Raw genomic sequence first — 21780 nt, 5'->3', positions numbered from 1 at the left:
ATACAACATAGAGACTGCGTCACCAAATTGTACTGTGCTTGAAATGTAAATTGGGTCTGAAACCTTCCCCTTCACTATGAGGCATCTTGTTTTAAAGAAGGAAAGGTCATGGATATGTAACTTGAAATTTTGTAATCTCGATGAATGAATATTTCTGTTCCCAGACTCTTTTCTGCATCACCTGTCCTAATTTATTTAAACCTATACCTTTCTTCTACCATTTACTAAAATGTGGTAAAAATAGGCCTGGAAGGCATCTCCAGGGATCATTTAGGCCACCTCTCCATCAAGTCAGGATCAGCTGTTCCTAAATTATTCTTGACAGATGTTTGTCCAACCTGTTTATCACCCCCCATAATGGTGGAGTTTGTATAGGCTTCCTACCCAGTTCATTCTGATACTATCACAGAAAACATGTGTCTACCCTTAATCTCTTTTCCTGAAAGTTAAGCCCAGTACTTCTTTTGGATATTCACAATAGTTTATTACTTTCCTCTTTGCAGCTACCTTTTAAACATTTGAAGGCTTATCATATATCCCTTCAGTTTGCCTCTTTCTAGACTAAACAACCTCACTGCTTTCAGCCTTTCCTCATAGGTCATGTTTTCCAGACCTTCAGTCACTCTCATGCTTCTCCTTGGACTCTTTACAACTAACTGATCAGCATCTTTCTTGAAAAGCGTGTCCCAAACTGGACCCAGTGCTCCAGCTGAGGTGAGAAAGCAGAAGGACTATTTCATGTTTCTTTCACATGCCTACATTGTTTACGCAACCCAATATGATGTTTGGGTTTTTGGCAACAGCCTGACCTTCCTGACTCATTTTCCTTTTTTGGTTGCTGGCCCCCAGCTCCTTCACTGAAGAAAAGCTACTTTGCCATCCACTTTGCCACCTTGCAGGCCACATCTCAGCCCAAGCATACTGCCCAATCCTTTAGTCTTTGCTTTAGGCTATTTTCCCAGTTTGTCAAGATCATTTTCATTCTCCAGAGTCTTTGCTTCTAACTTGGTATCATGTGAAATTTCAATATTCTACTCTCTAGGATACTAATTCAACTAAATAACAGAATCAGGCCAAGAAAGACCATAAAGAATCTAACCTTCTGGTCAGACAGTGAACAGGTGATAATATTTTGTATAGGTTTCCCATGCAGTTACATTCTGATAATGTATCCATCACTTATTTTTATTGAACATCACTTGAGACAGTGTCAAAATCCTTACTAAAGTCAAGATGTATGACACCTACTTCTTTATCCAGAAGGCCTATTAACCTTAATTTACTTCTGTAGTGTGCTATCTGGCATGTTTTGTTTTCTTCCTTTTGGTTATTTATTGTTTTCCTATCTTGCAGATGCTCACAGGAGTCTGTTAGATGCTTGTATTTTTTCTGCAGAGGAAGTGAATCTCACTGACTTTTAGTTCTATGAGTCCACCTTTCTTGATTTTTAAGTGTCAATGATTTTTCAATTTTGATTTTTCTCTCTTTCTCTCTCTCTTTTTTTTTAAAAGATACTGATGAAGTTTATGCTTCTAGGAGTAGCAGAATATTTTGAAGCAACAGGCTACTCCATATAGTCTTGAAGACCATGTTCCCATTGTGTTACATCTTTCTATTCCTGTTTGAGTCTCTTGTCAAAGTTTATTTGTTTATCTCTTCTTCCCCCTGCCCCCATCTTGTTCCATCCCAGCCCATTTTCTCCTTCAGTTCTCTGTTGCTGCCTGATAAATAGAAAAAGTGGTTCAGCAACATTCAAGTGAAATTCAGGCTTTTGAACCCAAGGTATTTGAGGTGCTTTAGTATGAAGGTTAATTCACCTAATTCCTGCTTTTCACATTCAAATATCCTTATGAACAGTAGATCACACAGTTGTCTCTGAGGGGAAAGTGGCTTAAGAGCATAAAGAAGCTGTGCATTCTGCCTTGGCTTTTCTCAGGTCAAAGAGATTTGAGTGGTGCTGATAGTAGCTTTCAAGAGATGTTAGTAGTGGCAAAGTTCAGTAGCTGTCTTCCCGGATGCTTGTTTATCTCTCTCACACTCCTTTTCCTTAATTTAACTAAACATATGCCTAGGTCAGCCTTCTATTGTCTATTGCTGTTGATAAAGCCTTTGCTCACCTTCTTTCCTATGCCTCTCTTGCAGAGGAAATAGCCTGCAGATGTATTGTTATTACAGTGTACAGATATAGATGAAATAAAAAACAGAGACCTGTTTTGACCTCTGCAAAACCACTGTGTTTTGGAAGGACAGTGGTTATGTGGCATTTCATTTTAGATGTTCCCCACCCTGAAAAAATTGAGGAAGTAAAATAAAATTTTAAACTGAGAAGGCAAACTACGACTTCAACTTTCCCATTTGCTTGAAGGTGCTTTGAACTAATACCATTTTTCTGAGCCTGTGACACTCTAGCCCTCTATATACATTGTATATCCATTTTATACAGGGCTTTCTGAGAAGCTGAGACTTTCTTGAAATAATAGCAGTGGAAGATACCTGAAACTAGCTGCAAAACTCACCTCACAGCACAAGAAGAAGCCATGAGCTCATTCTCCAGCTACGCCATTTATCTATCACCTCCCAAATCTTTGCTCTCCTGTTTGTCCTTCCAGATCTCTCTAATGCTGTCGGACACAAAATACCATTTTTTTCTAAGTGCCTTGATAAATAAGGCAGCAAATACAAACTCCCACTGAAGAAAGGTGTTTATCTATTTTTGTAAATAACAGCTGTGTGGAATTCGTGAATGTTCATTTCTCAGCATTTCAACATACTCCTATGGAAAGCTGCAATTTTTCATTTAAAAAACCACACCACAAACCCAAAACAAACAACCACCAAAACCCACCACCTTTATTAACCCAGTCTCCTTGTTATGCTGGTCTGCTACAAACTCTGTTTTAAGTTAATGGAAATCCAGTAGTTCTTTTGTGTCCCCAGTTCTCTGGAACTGGCTCATCAACAGAATTGAGCAAACATTCCTTGAACACTGTTGTAATGCCTTACTGCTTTTGGGATATCAAAGTGGAACAAATGTCATTATCCAGATGAGTATCTTCAGTTCCAGTCCAAATACTTCAGGATCCAGCTATCACATACCTTTCAAAACAGGAGAAATATTAATTAATTTTCTTACATTCTTCATGAAAGTTCAGCATCCCTTCCCTGTTGCTGCACCTGACCCTTAGGTTATCAGAGCACTGCACAGCAGGTGCACAGTCATGCCTTGCTAAAATTGTTGGTGGTCTGAGGCTTTCCAGGTGCCTTCCAGAACTCAGCCTATTCCCTAGACACAACACCTGCCTCTGAACTCTGCTTCCCCGCTCAGGTGTTTCCTTCGTCACACGTACCACTAATGATCTGCAGATGGGCTGAGCTGCTGGCTAGTTTGTAACTCCAAGGTGTGACTCAGAAAGGAAAGACTTAATCCAGATAGGATTTAACCTGCAGCATTGCGCAGACTGTCCATTTGGAACTACTGTCCATTAGCAGAGAGTGATAAAACATTTCCCACAGTGTGTATGAGAGACACTGATGCTGAAATACAGTGGTGAGCACCTCAAAAATAAATAATCTATGTTCATTAGTATTCACTGACAATTTATGACAGAATGGACGGAGCATCCTGATCCTGCCTTTTTGCATGGTTGTGGCTAAAGAGATTCTCCTGCCTACTCACCAGACACATTTTATAGCCCAAGCAATGCAACTCACTGAGGTGTTTCAGCCAATGTTAATGAACTGGAATTTATGGCAAAGGTTGAAAGACAGAATAACAAAGCAGGTAATTTGCTGTAAGAAGTGTGGTGTTTGTGGTCTGTTTCCATTCCCAGACGTAAGGGGAGGAAGGAAAACCTAATGGGTAACACATAAGAGTCTCAAGACTTGAGCTTGATTCAAAGTGCTACTTTGAACTTGTGCAACCTTGAGCAAGCCATGTATTTTTGCCTCCTTGTTTCAGTAAGCAGCTGTAGATTAAGATCACACATAGAGGCAATGAGCAGTGTGGAAAATCCTGACATGGAAAAAAACTTCAAGAGGAAGCTGTGAAGTTATTTCCTAGTAGTTTGGGACTAGACAGAACATAAGCCTGTACTTAATTTAAAGTACTTGTATGAGGCTGTTGTGGAGGCTTTTCAAAGACCTTTTCTTGAGCTTAGGTTACAAGTCGTTTAGGACACTCAGGAAGCCAGAGAAACTTTCAAACCAAAACCATAATATGGGTTACTGAGAGCTCCTATATAGGAGCTAAAATGTTAAGACATTTCAACAGCATCCAACTATGTCTACTTGAACAGAAATCTCCCTTCAAACCTGTTGTGCTCTGTTTCTCCCTTACAATCCACCAGCCTTCCACCCTGTATCCTCTCTGAGAAAGTCCTCAACTTTATAATGAACTGGGCTCTGCTACCTATGGACTCACCTGTTCCAAAGACCACATCATAACTTAGCCTATGCTTAGTATTTCTTGCCAGCAGAGAAAGCAAACTGAACTATGTGGTTTCCTAGGGGGGCCCATCTAGCAGCTAGGCAGTCCTACCATCAGCTTCCAGTCAGGAATCTGGTCAGCAATGTTGTTAACACATGATAGGATAACATCACAGCATTTTGGAATAGTCACATTACAATTTTTAAAACACATTTTAAAAGTATATTTAAATGACATTTTATCTGCTACTCCTTAAGGCTACCTCAAATCTTCAAGTAACCCATCAGGTCATATGTGTGCTCCTGCGGCACTTTTTGATGACCACCTATACAGAACAGTCATCTCTATTTGCTCCAGATCAGTAACAGCAAATGAAGAACAGTTTCTGGAGCCCTCCTTGTTTTGAAACCCTACTTTTACTACTTGTTTTGTGTGAAACACATATTTGCTGATCTTAGCTGCTCATTTCTTCCTGAAGATATTCCACCACCAGTTACTGATACTATTTTTTATTATTATGGCTATTATATTTACCAGATGTCAATGAAGAGATGCATTTGTGTCTAGCTTATAGATTTTTAGTGAAGAAAAATGAGGGTTTTTTCTCCAATCACTACCTATTTGGAATAAACTCTGAAGGTATTAATTTTCTTCTGGATGGATGAATTCACACATAGAAAGAGGAAAAAAAAGGAGCATTATCTCTCATAGGGAGGTAATGCTTCACTTAGGATAGGAGATTAAAAGGATTATGGAATTTTAGAAATAATTTCCTTCTTCCCCGTAGGCTACCCTTGTTTTGCCTATGGTATCATTCCTAGAATATCTAGGCTGCATGCAGTGCTGAATTGTAATTTTCTGTCATTGCAGTCACACAAATGCATAAACAGTCCTAGTTAGGAAGGGTATGGTCAGATCCTTACCTGGCTACTTTAAATGCCTTTGCCATATAATTTCTCACAACAAAGTCATATAGGCATATCTTTCATGCTGTACAAGACAACGATGCATCCCACACTTTATTCTGTATTTTCAGTAATTAGGCATAATGGAGAACACTCCAGAGAATGCAACTCACTTCCAGAGCCTTGTGCACACACAGTTCACTTGTTGTTCAAATATCTTTGACTTACAGCATGAACACACAGCACAGAAAGCACTCCAAAGGCAGCTGTCTGCCTCTTCTTTCTCAAATCTTACCATTTCACTAAATGTTCTCCCTCTGATATGTCCATGCCCTCATTTCACATTTTGATGGTTTGTTTGGATGTTTTTCCACTTCTAAGTAAATTACAAAAATTATTTATTTGAAAGCTAAATATCTGCAGAAGTAACAATTTAAAATCTTTGATAGAGTACATGGCTGGCATGAGCACAGTTTGCCTACTCCTGTGCCTGGAGTATGCTAGGTTTTCTAACTAAAAGCACAGAAGAGAGAGACAGGTCGATTCTAACATCTGATGGCCTGTGGTTCCTGTGGCTCCCCAGCCCAAACAGTGCAGTCAAATGTTGCTGTTGTAGTTTGGAATTATTATGTAAATTCTCTCCCCTGCCACTAACTGCCCATGCCAGTAGTTAAAAAAAGTAGTTAATTGCTGATCACTTGGGTGGGGGCAGGTTTGTCTCTTTTGTTCTTGGGGACTTCACACGGCTGGGAGTTGTGTGTGTGTGCGGGGTTGAGGAGAAGCCGTCTCGCTGCTACTGCTGCCTGCCCCAGGACTGCTTCTGGCCGCTCATGTTTCTACTCCTTGGACAAGGAACACAGGGGGAAGAGACAGAGTTCATCTGAGAGCTCACCACTCGTCTGTCTCGCTGGAGAGGGACTGGAAACTCACTCCGCAGCCAGCCAGGCTGTGACACTGACACTGCCATAAGTATAACTTTCCTCCTGGAGGAAAACCTGCTGGGTTTTGTTGTTGTTGTTTTTTTCTCTCTCTTGTGGTGTTGGGGAAGCGGTTTGCACTTGTCTCTTTACATATATATCTATATCTATATCTATATCTATATCTATATCTATATCTATATATATATGTATCAGTTAAGAACAGTTATCCTTCTTGTATTAAAAGTTCCTCTTCTGAAATTTGATAAAGAGTGGCGTGATTATTGTGGAGAAGGCCCCCTCCCCCGCTTGTGGGTAAACATTTTGGTTTTTTCTCGTCAAACCAAGACAGTTGCTTACAGCTCGATTGGCTGGGAGCAACCCTCAGAACCCTCAGATCTGTAGCAAGGTGTGAGCTCATGCTTCTGGTCTAGAGCACAGTAGTTAAGGCATTTCATTAACAACCCATACACACCATAAGACTAAAAATTAGTATTATCAGTCTGAAGAAACAACGCTCTGGAATTAAGTCTACTTATTGATCACCATCACCACTCTTAAGAGAACTTTTGCTTCCTTGTACTGTTTCTGAGTACAAAATAAACCTCTGAGATTAAAGTGAGAAAGTGAACAGCATATGAATGTATCAAAAGAACAGGGAAAAGAGCTGGAGAAGCATCTGGAAAAAATCAACTTCACTCCTGCTTAGATTATTCCAAAACAAGATTTGTAAATGTTTTATTGGGCACTTGAGAAATGTCTCACAGTCAGGTGGAAAATGATGGAGGTGCCAGTTGCAGAACAGCCATCAAATCTATCACACCTACTTATTTTCCTGTTCTGTAGGCAGGTAGTGGACTGATATTTCTAGAGGTCTCTCATATTTGCTAGAAGTTTCATCCCATTCTCTGCTGTGTGGCCACACATTTTCATCAGGACCTATTTCATCTCTGCAGCACTGACAGTAGCTAAGTTCTCTGTGTGAAGCAAGTTAGGGACCATCCAGGTACCTGAGCACATCAGACATCCATGTTCTAACCCACATCCTGTGCTTCACCAGGACTTCAGATATTGGAGAGCTCAATAACATACACTCACTGTCTAGGAATTTCTTGGCAGAGATTTAGTTGCCAGAATTTTAAAATACTGTACCTGAGAAACTACTGTGATTATAGTTGCTAGTGAAGTAACTTAATTTCTGTCAGATTTGCAGAGCTTGAGTGTGTTTGCCTTTGCTTAGAAAGTTCACCTGTCCCCCATGCCCATGGCAATTTCTTCCTGGCACAGGAAAACTGGAGCAAAATTGCTTACCAGACTTATCAGTTCACCAGCAGCCTAATTCCCTTTGGCACACAGTGTCCTGACCAAAGACATCTTCACAAATACCAGATATTGGCTTGCAGAGTTAGTCTGCTCATTTTATTCTAGTGTCTGTTGGGCATCGAGTGTTTTTGTTTTACAATTCAGCTGAGACACTTGAAAGCGGTCATAAAGAACAGTTTTCAAACAAGCATTCTGGCTTGGTAGCCTCTATTCCCACTGAAGCAAAAGTGAGTTTTACAAATTTCACTGAAGACACAGCTACACCAAGAACAAATATGTCCAAGCACCTCACTCCAGCTGTCTTGTCTTGTAGGTGAATGTTCTTCCCTTTAAGGAATATGCTTAAGGAGACAAAATATATATGTAGAGGGATTATCTCCTGTGACATCTAAGATGAATGAATAGTGGGTACTTAAACTGAAATTCAAGAAAGCATTGAATGAGTCAGAGCAATTAATTCAAGGTCTGCCGGACCAGTTAGCCTATGGCCCCTTAAACACTCGAGGAGAGCTAGACACAACATTTGAGTTAAATAATTATAATGGCAGTCTTACTACTTCCATTGATTCTAGAGGGAACCAGGATCTGTTAGTCTAGGAAAGAAATCTAAATCAATCATTGTCTTCTAGAACATAGACGCTGATTTATAGAATCCCAAAAGATTCCTTCATCAGTTTGAAAAGTATGTGGATCAGGTTCTCACCTCCTTTACACCCTTGGCAGATATACTGGGTCTCATGAGATTTTACAACTGTAATAGAAAAGAATTTAAAACATTGAGTCATAAAGACCACATCTGCACCTCTTCCCTTCTGCCTTCTGCCTCTTCCACCTTTTCCTTGCATTCTGTTTTGAGATGCTTTGAATATATACACAAGAAAATTTCATGGGCATTGTTCTGTTCATCTAATTAATGTTACCATTTCAAATAAAAAAAAAAGCAGTACAAATTTGTGTTATACCAGGAAATCACTTTTCTTTTCCTATGCATTTACATAAAAGTTTTTTGTTTGTTAGTTTTTTGTAGCTTTGATTTTTTTTCCTCCAGGAGAGCATGTCCTAAATACAAACTGGTACAACAAACCCAAGCAGATCCACAGGCAATCATTTAAGGAAAAATGTTTGCCTTATACATATTCAATGACAAACCAAAGTGCTCCTGTATAACAGCTACATAATATATATTTCAATAAATTATTTAAGTGTGTGTTTATGTAGAGTATCTGAACAGCACTAAGAGTACCTTTCTGATTCATGGATGGATGTTCTAGTCTGCAGAGGAGAACAATGCTGATTTTGCTAAGTAATATCCCAGTAAACTGGGGTTGCAAGCTTTATCACTCCACATCTTCTCCCAAGGATATTTAGATTTAAAGCTGCTGAAGATTTGACAATGCTCTCTGTGATGCCAGGACACTCCTTGCAGAGTGTATTTCTCCTCTAGCGGTGTGTATTTCACTTCTAGTAGTGTGTATTTCCACTTCCCTTTCTCTTTGTGTGTTGTAGTTTGGGATTATTATGTAAATTCTCTCCCCTGCCACTTAACTGCCCAGGCCAGCAGTTAACAAAAGAAGTAGTTAACTGTTGATCACTTGGGTGGGGGCAGGTTTGTCTCTTTTGGTTTTTTTTTTTGGATATTCTTTCCAGGCTTGGTTCGGCGGAATGCGGGAGTGGGGGCTTCGAGGAGGCAGGCTGCCCTGCTGGTTACTGCTGGGGCTTTCCTGGCTGTCTCGCTGCCGCTGTGCCCGGACTGCTTTTCTGGCCACGCGGCTGCTGCTGCCTGCCCCTGACTGGTTCTGACCGCGTTGCTGCTGCTGCCTGCCTTGGATTTGCTTCTGGTTGCTTGTACTTTTCTGCTTCTTAGACGGGGAACACAGGGGGAAGAAACTGAGTCCATCTGAAAGCCCACTGCTCATCTGTCTCGCTGGAAAGGGACTGAAACTCACTCAGCAGCCAGCCGGGCTGTGACATGGACACTTAAGTATAACTTTTCCTCCCGGAGGAAAACCTGCTGGGTTTTGTTGTTGTTTGTTTTTTTTTTTCTTTCTCTTGTGGTGTTGGGGAAGTGGGTTGCACTAGTCTGTTTACATACATATATACATATACATATATATATATATATATATATATATCAGTTATCCTTCTTGTATTAAAATTCCTTTTCTTAAATTTGATAAAAAGTGGTGTGATTATCATGGAGGAGGCCCCTCCCCTGCTTGTGGGTAAACATTTTGGTTTTTTCCCCTCAAATCAAAACTTTGTGTCAGGGTATCTGTCTGCATCTTCTTTGCCCAATTTCCTGCATTACCAGGTCTTCTCATCGCACTTGATAGTACACAGTGTTCTTTTCCACTTGTGTGCTTCCAGCTCTCCCCACTATCCCTAATGAATTTTTTTCTGAGAACTAAGATATTCTGGATGTCAAAATATTCCATATGGAGGATGGTACAGATATAATATAGATTACAGAAGAGCTATCCAAGCTGAATGCAGGATGTTGCAGCTGACAACATTTAAATAATCATTAATAAGCCATGTGTCTTTCAACTACATTCTTTCCATGATCCATCCCAGTCTAATATTCCTCTATCAGATGAACAAGACAGGTTTTATGATTTAACTGCCTTTTCAACTTTTTTTTAACATACAAATCTATGACACAGATTTTGCTTCTTTCTGCCAGTTCCTTCTCCATTATTCAACATTAGTTAGAGAGATAAGACTTGTTAACTTAAATGTGTGTAGAGTAGAATATTTAGATTGATGTATAGAGATGTTGCTCATAAAAGTATGCACAAGGCCTTGACAAAATCATACAACCTGTTTTCTCCAGACAGTTAAAATATTTTCTGATTTAGCCAATGACTAGACTTATCCACTATTTTATTCATGAAAACAGTGACAAAATGAGAAATAAGGGCATTCTGCTTCCTCCCCTAATTTGCAATATCATCTTGAATTGGAAATGAAACAGTTTTTAAAAAAACTTATATGCTTCAAAAACATATTTTTTTTTATGCCGAGACATTTAATTCCCTCCCCCCTTTCAAACTGTGATTTTTAAGACAAGTGAGGTTTTTTTCCAAATGCCCTCAACTCCCATGAAATAGTTCCAAGGCATCCTCTCCAGTTATGTCAATCAGTTTCAGGCAGTCTGCAAAGAGACATGACATTTCATAACAATGACATACCAGCCTGGGAAATGAGTGGTGGGAAATAAGTGGTTTGCTTAAAATAATCTCATTTATCTACACAAATTCATATATATATATACATATATATATGTAATGTTATCTTCAACTTAACCGGGTTAAATGCAAAAAATATTAAAAAGTGAGTTAAAAATTGAAAGGCTTGCTACCTGCGAAAAGATTCAGGTTTCACAAATAATGAGTGGGAAGAAAAAAAGTCTGATTTCTCTGCTGCTCATGGGTATTTTGACTGAATTTAACACATCTCAAGCTGCCAAAAGCCAATGCTACTCATATGAAGCAGCACTGCTTCTCCAATTAAAAAGTGGAAGCACAGCTGCTTCCAGGCAAGTTGGATTGAGTGGCAGCAAAAGAAGAGGAAAAAAAGAAATACGTATGCTAATTTCTTTATAAGAAGTTTATTATTTGGTTGTTTTTGCAAGCAGTTGGCTCTAGAGTGAGAAGGCAGGGCACCTTGTAGGCTCAGCCTGGTTCCCTCTTTATATTCCTTTCCTGCTGGGAAAAAATTGTGTGCACTGGACCCTTGTAGCTAATTTCTCAAGAGCAAAAAGATTAACAAATTTCTTTTTGAGATATCTCAAGAATAAGACATGTCTAGATGATGTACATTCTTCCAACAGTGTTTGATCAAATACGGACATTGGAAAAGATTAATATCCAGTCCAGCTGGAGTACCTGGTTTTTTTCATCCTTCCTATTGAACTGATGTGCAGACAATGTCTACTACTAGATTATCTGACAATGTTTTGCTGCATATTGTACACAACAAGAGTTGTGAACAGTAGTAAAACTGTCTTCATTGCATGATAGTACACAGAAATGCCTAACATCCAATATCAACCACATGCAAATATTTTGTTCTGACATTAATTATCATATCAATAAAAGAACATGGAAAGTAACCAGCTATCACACTCTTTTCCACTTTTTCTTCAGACCTGTGGCTTTAGGCAACACAAATAAATAAATACTGAAGCTTGAAAAGGAAACCTGTAAACAACTAAAGATGGATACAGACAAAAGAGTGAGACATTTCAGATTCCAGGATATGTTAGAATTTGCAAAGCAGAAATTGCTCTGGACTTTCCTAAATACCCATAAATCATTACTGTGTCAAATTCTGTATCAAAGTACACCTTTTAAAAGTATTTTGAAACCATGTATGAGTTTGAGAGTGCAGCTTAATTGCTGAGAATTCATCAGGTAATTGCAAGTGGCCAAATCACTACATATTAACTAAGCCAAGTTCCACATGTGCTTTCCTTCTCTAACAAACATGAAACAGAAGAGACTTAAGATAATCCCTATAACTTTGTACTTCTTGTGGCCTGTGTACATATACATAGAGTTTATTCATCTCTACTGACTTTTAGGTACTTGTGCTGTGATAACAACTGTTTTCCAAACCTGATTTTTAAACTATCTATATAAATAAAAAAATAAACCAAAGAACAAGGTCTGCATCCAGCTAATGGCCAGTCACTAGTGGTGTCCCCCAGCAGTATGTGTTGGGTCCAGTCCTGTTTAACATCTTTATTGATGACTTAGATGAGGGAATTGAGTCCATCATTAGCAAATTTGCTGATGACACCAAGTTGGGAGGGAGTGTTGACCTGCTGGAAGGCAGGAGGGCTCTGCAGAGGGACCTGGATAGGCTGGAGGGATGGGCTGATTCCAGTGGGATGAAGTTCAATAGAGCCAAGTGTCAAGTCCTGCACTTTGGCCACAACAACCCCATGCAGGGCTACGGGCTGGGGACAGAGTGGCTGGAGAGCGGCCAGGCAGAAAGGGACCCGGGGGTTTGAATTGACAGGAGGCTGAACACGAGCCAGCAATGTACCCAGGTGGCCAAGAAGACCAGTGGGATCCTGGCCTGGATCAGGAATAGTGTGGCAAGCAGGATGAGGGAAGTGATCCTTCCTCTGTACTCAGTGCTGGTGAGGCCACACCTTGAGTATTGTGTTCAGTTCTGGGCCCCTCAGTTCAGGAAAGATATTGAGGTGCTGGAGCGGGTCCAGAGAAGAGCAACAAGGCTGGTGAAGGGACTGGAGCATAAGTCCTATGGGGAGAGGCTGAGGGAGCTGGGTTTGTTTCGTGTGGAGAAGAGGAGGTTTAGGGGTTACCTCATCACTCTCTACAACTACCTGAAAGGAGGTTGTAGCCAGGTGGCGGTTGGTCTCTTCTCTCAGGCAACCAGCAGTAGAACAAGAGGGCATGGGCTTAACCTCTGCCAGGGGAGGTTTAGGTTGGATATGAGAAAGAAATTCTTTACAGAGAGTGTGATCAGACATTGGAATGGCCTGCCCAGAGAGGTGGTGGCCATAATCTATTAATCACAGTAGTGTTGGATCAAGGGTTGGACTTGATGATCTCAGAGGTCTCTTCCAACCCAGTTGATTCTATGATTCTATGATCTATATCATATTATTTCTAGTGGTGAAAGATGGATCAAGTATTGTCCCACCCTACATGGGTTCAAGGTCCAAGAAAGGATGCAATACATGCCTTTCCCCTCAATGAGCTGTCAGAGGGACTGAACTTTCAAAAGTTCCTAAATCACACAGGAACTTATGCTGCATTTTGAAAATGTGATTTTAGTGTACAAGAAAGAGGGTTCTCTAAGGCAATTTGGCATTTAATATTCTAGGTGGATGTCAAGTGGGATTTTCCAGAAACGCCTAACCTTCCCTTAAATCAATTGGGTTGAAGTCAGTCCCACTGAAATAAATTCCAAATCCATACTCAAATGTTACTTCACAGTGACAGGCAAACTTTCCAATGGCTAAATGCAATAGAGTTGAACCCTGTGCCATTCTCTTATGCCAATGAGAGTTACATAAAATAAAACAGAGTATTTAAAGAAGTTCACTGCCATCTACCTTTCAGAAGTATTTGGACTATGCTGCTGGCATGAACTGAGAATAAAGAAAGTATCAGAGACCTTAGTGCTAGGCGCATGGCTAAAGCAAATAGTACCTCTGCCTTGCAAAATAGTGAAATTATTTGTTATTAATGTTAAAACCTAAACCAAATAACAGCACAGCTCTCTTATCTGGAGGAATTAAACAACAACTTAAGGTTTGTGATACTTTGGTGCAAGAAAAATCAACCACAAATGATTTCATCATAAGGCCTTATAAGGTCAAGAGAGTGACAATGTCATTGCTATTATTCTGTTTTGTTTATTAGTTACCTATCACCATAAAAACCCCCTTTATTTAAAACCAAACCAAAACAATCAGAAAGCAACCAAAAAACCACTAGTAAACCACTGGCTTTGTTTCTTTAATTCTATTTCCATTTTGAAAACCAGATGAAAAAGAACAAGAACAAGCTCACTGTACTGAACTAATTTACTGGTAAGTAATATACGTACCATAAAAAAATGAGACTGGAATTATTTCAAACTTGAAATGTCATTCTGAAAAATAATATGAGTTAAAACATAAAATCAAATGAAACTTAAAAACCCACACAACTTTGTGGCTTTGGCTAACATTTTGAAATTACTACATTTTTCAGTTCACCTCCCTTGATATATGGCAATATTATTTTATTAGTAATAGGTTTTAGTGATATATATAATTATTTCTATTTGTTGAAATGCCTAATGTTTTCTTTGACCTAAACCAAAGTTATGTCCCTAAATTTTCAAATCTATTATCAAACTAAACAAAAAGTCATGAAACCCCAAAATATTTCTTATTCCTAGCTAGTAATTTGTAGGATAGAGCAAATAAAGTAAATTTTCAAAAACATTTGTACACTATGAAAATAATTGTTCACAAATTTGAAGGCTTCATTCTCAAGGCATCCTGTAGAAATACTATCTAGGCAATACTTTATCTGAAGGAAATCCTTACAAATAAGTTTTTTCAAATGTACCTTGATGGAGTGATGACCAAACTGCTGAACAGGAGGTTCTATGCCTTCATTCAGTTTATGGACCATCATTTTCAGGTCAAGGATTTTTACCAACTTGAAAGCTCACATTTGCTGATATATATATTGTATCTATTGGACTGTCAACAGGGCTTGCTAGAATTCTGATAGAGCCAAATGCAAACCTGGCTTAGGACTCACTCTTAGGAAATAAAAGGATTTGCTGGTGAAGCTCCTTCTCCTCTTTAGAGACCCTTCCATTACAGATGTGATGCTTGTCAACAAGTATCCCTCGCCCATCCCTCGGATGAAACAAACTATGCTGCTGCAACTAAGAACATGTTAGGGAATCTGTCTGTATAAAAGTGTCATAAAAAATAAATTATGCTACCAGCTCACACAGCTGTATTAAACAAAAGTTGTTAAGAGCAGATCTGGCTTTTGCAGAGCAGAGGATCATTTGAGAAGGGGCAGGGGAAGCAATCTGAGATAACTTCAGGTGAAACTAAGCAGACTTCAAGAGCTGTGAGCTAGTGCTAGGCAGAGCTGCATGTTTTTTCTCTCTGAAATGAGGAGCACTAAGGTTTTGTGCAACTTCATTAGTGCTGGGATTACTATCTGACCTTGCTCACCAATTTGAAAGCAGACTCAGACCCTGACTGTTCATCATTAGAGGCAAGGTGTTACCAGATTTAAACAGGTACCCTCAAAGCAAAAGAAGATCAGTACCTTAAAGCATTATCTCTAGCTTATTTAATGTGGAATGGCCAAGTCGCAGGCCTTTTTCATGTTTGAGGCTAAAACTGTAAGCAATTACATCCATCCATTGTAAGTGATACAGTCAAGCCTGTATACTTACCAGGATCTCTTTCATCCTGTTTAGTTTATATAGCATTATCATCCCTAGGAGCTCACATTGCTTTCACAGTTTTCTAATGTTTTATAGACATATTTGGTCTCTAGGGATGAAACAAGGTACAGAAAAATAATAGTCAGTCCCATCTAGATATGGGTATCTGCCTTTATCTGCTGCTTTAGCACTACTGTGAAATACAGGCTATTTTTACAGCTTAAGAAAATACCTGCATCAAAGCAACACAACAGTAAAGTGGCAAAATTACCACATAATTCCAAAGTCCTAAGCTAGATCTGAGAAAGGTACCTTAAAACAGAGCTAAAGAGAACACAGCTAAGGATCTCTGTGGTATCTGACTGTGGATTTATTGTTGTCCCATGGTTTGGAGAGACTGCAGAAAGCTAATTTATTCAATCTTCATTCTACCTAACTCTGTAACCTAATCTGAGCATTTCTCTTAATTTCTTTGGCCACATGAAATGTTCCCAGCTTTCACTAAAAACCTCTTCAGGGGCAGCTGCAGTGCCTCCTTCCCCAAAGCTGTGTCCTTCCTGCAATGTGAAACAGTCTCTCCCTCCAGCTGCTCTGCCCCTGCACTACCCTTCAGGGACCATCCTCCTTGTGAGGAAGGCTAAATGCCTTCTCTGCAGGAGTGCTTCAAGGGAGTTTTAGCAAACCCTGTGACACGCAGGGTGGAGCTGCACACAGCCCCAGAGAAGTGCACTGAGAGACAACAACTAATTCAGAAAACGGTGAGGAATCTCTGTTTTCCCACCTGGCTTTTAACAGCATTTCAGGCAGGACTGATGCTGTCTAGCAGCCAAAATTTTTTATCTGGAGTAACTTTTCCTGTAATGAAATGGAAAATGTTCAGGGGAGGAAAAGATAGGGAGAAGATAAAGTGTCTCCCATGGTGAGTGATGTGTCACCACCAAGTGACAGACCCGTTTGAGAATTTATCCAGCAGAGCTTTTGCCTGAGAACTTTCAGTTGAGGACTTTGTTCTACAAGAGTGAGAAGTCATTTGTTTGTGGGAGAAATGGCAGCCAAGAGACAATGCTATTCAATATTTTGAGAATGTCCCCTCTCACTGACTTCATGAGTCTGGATCTGACCCCAGAAACACTAAATCCAGAATGGCTTTGGACTGTGGATGCCTTTGGCTTTTCTATACAGATGAATGTGTAAATAGTTCTTCTATTTAAGTGTATATAATTTTTCTGTTCTAGGGTCTGCTGTGGGACAAAGCTCCTTATTGGTCTATGCTCAAGTTAGCCTGTTCTCAACTGAGCTCAGTGGAACACTTGATTTTCTTTCTCCTTTTCCTGCCTCACAGTAGGAGATGTGACTTCAGAACCTGAATCCAGGAGGCTGAAGGCCTATCCAGAGAAGGGAGTGTAAACAGAAGCCACCCTAAGGCTGCTGTGATTTGTGGTGTAGAGCATTCGTGGCTGTGGTACCTCTCAGGAGCAAGAAGCTTGGTGTCTTTATTTATGCCATGGACAATTCAGTCCCAGCTGAGGACCAGAACAGATCTTCACTTGTCCAAAACCATCAAGCAAGTACTTGCACCTTCATTTCACATATGGTTTCCACACTCCCAGAAACTGCAGGGTAAGCTGGAAGGAACTATAGTCTATCCATTGTTTGAAATGTACAGACTTCTCTATATGTGGCAATCCCAGACAGCAGTTCTCTAAGACACAAATAAAACACAATGAGTTTTGCAGCTCATCTATGAATATATCATTTGAGTTTGGGTCTCCTGGGAGCTGGGTGGCTGCATACTATTCAGAAAGGGAGGACTGTTGTCATAGCCAATAGATTTACAGATGTTCACTGCTTCATGAACATGAAAGGTGTTCTTTATGGTTTTAGGACTTAAAATCACAATAATGCCACCTCCTATATTATACCTTCTTTTTTTTTTTGTATTTTTAATTTTTTTCAGCCATACAAGGGAAATATACTTCTAATTGTCTAATTATGTCAGCTCTGTGGGGGTGGAGGGTAGATTCCATTAGCTGTGTTAAATACTTTGAATCAATGCAGTGCTTCCCTCTGTCACAGTATCACCTCTCATGCCAACAGGCAACACTGTGCAATATTATAGTTGGAAATATAGAGTCTCTCTGAACATTGTGAAAGGTGGAGGATCTAAACATTTAGAAACCAGGAATTAGCAAATATAAAAACTGAGGTGGATCAGCACAGAGATCTTTAAATGGTTTTGTAAAGAAAGGTGTTGAGTTGTGCCTTCAAGTAAAGCAACTGGAAAAAAAGAACATTCTGTGGTATGCCTTGAAAAGCTTTTCAGTCTTGAAAAGAGAATTATTATCATTAAAAGGAAGGAAAAAAGAAGGTACATATTTTTTTCAATTTAAATGTAACTAGTCTGCTGTGTAAAAATGGTGATGCAAGACATGCAACAATTAAAAAGTGTTCTCAGGAGCATTTCTCAGATGTGATATATCTCCCATGTATTATAAATAGGAGACCGATTGGCATGGGCTACGTTTTTTCCTCAGGAATTAATGACCATACAACTTGTAACACAAGCCAGCACTTCTACAGCACAGCTTAGCCCTCTGATTTCTCTAGACAGGAGAAATTAACCTTGCTGCACACCTCTGTTAAGGAAAATTCATCTCTCAGTCACATTATTTTGAATGTGGTGGTAAATAGAGTCACACCAACTCAGATGGCTCCAGAAGGCACTGGATGGGAGGTGGGAAACAGGAAAATTTTTTTAACCATGAACAAAAGAACTAGGATGTTACAGACCTAAAAGCCTATATTCTTCTTCTACCACAATGGTTTAATACCATTAACAGATAAGCACCAAAAGTCCAATTCTTCTTTCTTGTGGCCAAATCCTGAGGAATCTAAGGTAAAGTAAGAGGGAAAATTGGTAGTCATATTGAATAAAATGGAGAAAAATGGATTTTTTGGGAGCCTAAAGGAGGCATAGCACAGGGGTGTCCATTTCAAAAACCAGTTTCTTTGGGACTGTGAGACTTAATGCACAAAAATCTGCTTCGTTCTTATGAAGACTAGCTCAATGCATGGACAACAGAGTGGCATGTGACTCTTTTATGCTGTGTTTTACATTTATTATTTTTTAAAATTTCACTCAAGTTAATAATGACTTTTAGGAAAAAGTTACATCTGACCACCTAAAACAAGTTAGTTACAGACCGGTGTTGAATGGTAGTCTCCTTCTTTCCATCACCTTCTCTCTTCTCCTTTTCCTTGCACGAACTCTGAAAGTCAGCCCTGTGATGGGCTAGTTCAGTTCACCAGCAAGACACCTAAGGTGACCAAACAAAGTGGCAATTCTCCTGCTGGCTTCACTAGTTGAACTGGTGAAAGGTCTGATGAGCACCAGCCATTGCCTAGAGAAAGAATAGCTCAGTTGGTTAGAGCTAAAAACATCAAGCTTGTGGGTTTGATCCCTGTATGGGCCACTCACTTAGGAGCTGGACTTGATGATCCTTGTGGGTTCCTTCCAAATCAGAATATTCTGTGATTCTGAGCCTGACTGAGAGAGGAGCAGGCAAAAAGCAGGATCTCCATCTTGGCAGCAGTGAGTTGTCAAAATACCCCAGCTTCACCCTCAGGTAAAGGAATGTATAAAGGGCAAAGTAAAAAAATCAGCAGCAAGGTTTTAAAGGTGGTGGTGGGAACACTCTGACAGGGGAAGACAGACCTGGCTGGGTTATAATGACCTGTTGTTTTTCACCCTGATTCTTGTACTGGGATGCAGAAATAGCTGCTGAGTTGCAGCCTCAGGGGGAGCTGAAAGAGTAGGGGAGGAAGAGAAGAGAAAGCAGGAGAGGAGGAAGAGAGGAGAAAGCAGGAGAGTCTACTCTGGCAACACTGATTCTGGACAATTTTTCATATCCTTTGATAGGGAAAATAGCCTCTCTAGGGAAATGCAGAGCTTTTGATATTTGATGAAAGTTCTTATGTATATCTTGATATTTAACCCTACCAGTGACTCCTATGGACAGGAAATTTCTTATGGGAAGCAGAATAAAGCAACTTTAAGAGCAATCACCATCATATGTCAAGCACTACCAGCTAACAGGATTCTCAAGTTACTAAAATTTTTCCTCTGGCTAATATAGGGCCTATTAGTGAAGTATTATATTATTTGTCAAGAATGCTTTATAACACTGTCCATACCTACCTACATGATCTACAAAACTACAGACAGCAGCTTGCTAGCAAGATACATAATTAAATGCTGTTCTGTTGCTCATAGTCTGGGAAAATGGTTTAAACAAAGGCTTGCAAAGGCAGACACAGACAACTAACTATTCAGAATCTGAGCATGGCTTGGGTGAGGTCACAAGATGGTTCATCCTGTTGCTTCTAGTGACAACACTATGTAGAAGTGTTTGCAACAGTCACCTCTGGAATATCTTCATTCTCCACCTATTTCCCCCTCATCTGTAGTCCTACATTCTGGTGTGTAGAACAGTACCAAAACGGAAGGCAAGACCAATACCCAGAATATAAATATCTATTGCTCAATCCAGCCATCTCCCACTCTAATCTTGTGTTCTTTGATTAAACTTGATCTTCCTCTCACTGCACTGCTGTTTGAAAAAAATGAAACCACACTTACATCTTTATTGCTGTTTTGCATATTGCCTCTCAGCTTTTGCTTAGACATAAAAGGTAACGTGTAGCAAACATTTCACTGCAACTGCAACACCAAAATATAGAACAAAGGAGAAATACAGGGTTATAAACACTTTTAAAGCTTTTCAGAATGTTCTTAAGATTTATAGCAGGAAATAAGCATGACTGATCAAATTATTTGGGCACTGTCATGCAGCATGATGGTACATGACTTTAAGTTGTTTGCTAGTAGAAAGGATTCAATCTGGTCTGGAAAGAATAAATGGTGAAAGAGGGTGTGGGAAACCAAGGTTTAGCCCATGATTTCTTTATAGGACTGTGCTCAGACAAAGATTGGTCACTCCAGGATTATTTTTAATAGTAACCAGTTCAGAGAATACTTTTTTCTGAAACAGAAGAAGAGAGAGTGAAAATGCCACTTCATCAGACTGATTACATCGCTGTGCTGCAAAAGGGACAACTGTGATATAGTCCCTGCTCTGATTAGTGTTAAAATTGTAATGGATCTTAATTATTAAGGAATAATCATAAGATAGTATAATTAATACCTATTATTTGTAATGGGTATCAAGCATGTGGATGCATTTGGGAAGGTGAAATCATCAACCAGGGAAAAATTCAGATTTTGTCATCTAAGTATCCAAATTAATGATTAAACCCTTTCAAATTCAGGTGTCACACCTGACTTTAGTCTTTTTCTAGGGTGTAGTTAAGCACCTTGTTCTATATTCTGATGCCATGCAAAAGAGAAACTTTGCTGAGCATCATCAGCCCTTCAACATGGCTTCACCTGACCCATCTGGGGGTGGCCCAGGCACCTGTCTTGTGTCCCTGACTGCCAGGCTGGTGGGAGGTGCCTGGGGGCCAAGTGCCTCTTGGCTGGAGCACAGAGGGCAGTGCTGGACTAGCCTTGCAGTCTGTGGGATGGGGACTTGTGTTTAGATGCGAGGACATCCAATTTAGGCAGAAAAAAGCAAAGCTCTACATATTTGAACAGGATTAACATGGACAAAACCACTTCTAGAGGCACCTAAGCCAGTTTGTTCCACAGCACTAACCTGATCCATCAAACACTCCAAAAAAAGTTAGAATGTTTATGTTTTCTTTAATATAAGACCTCTTTTTATAGCAATTTACAGTAAAAAATTGGTAGTGATTTGCTTTTGATTAAACACTACAACACCAAAAACCATTGGTGGAGTTTCGGTATTACAGGACAAATACCTTCATCATTCTCAGCATTTGATGGCAAGTCATATGCAAGGGTTTCTACAAACTCAGCAGCTATAGTGAAGAGTGTTATTGAATCTGTGATTCTTTTGTCTTTTCAAGCTGGATAAAACTTGTGACTTCATTCAAAGTTTCATTTCTGGCTCCCTAGGATGGGCCAAGTGTTGCTTCAGGAGAACACAAGGCACTTTCCCATGGGCCAGGTGTTTCCCAAGGGCCTCTGAGGAGCACCAAAGTGTGACTGCAACTCAGCAAGAGTTTTCAGCTTAAAAAAAAAAAATTGTTTCAGTTCAGTCCCTTTTCATAATGCAGGTTTCTTATCTTCCATATATCTGTCACAAATCCACTAAAGAAACCAAAACATTTCTGAGAGCAGTAG

The sequence above is a fragment of the Pithys albifrons genome, chromosome 4 (assembly GCF_047495875.1).
Source record: "Pithys albifrons albifrons isolate INPA30051 chromosome 4, PitAlb_v1, whole genome shotgun sequence".
Classification (NCBI taxonomy): Eukaryota; Metazoa; Chordata; class Aves; order Passeriformes; family Thamnophilidae; genus Pithys; species Pithys albifrons.
Note: the sequence above shows the minus strand (reverse complement) of the source record.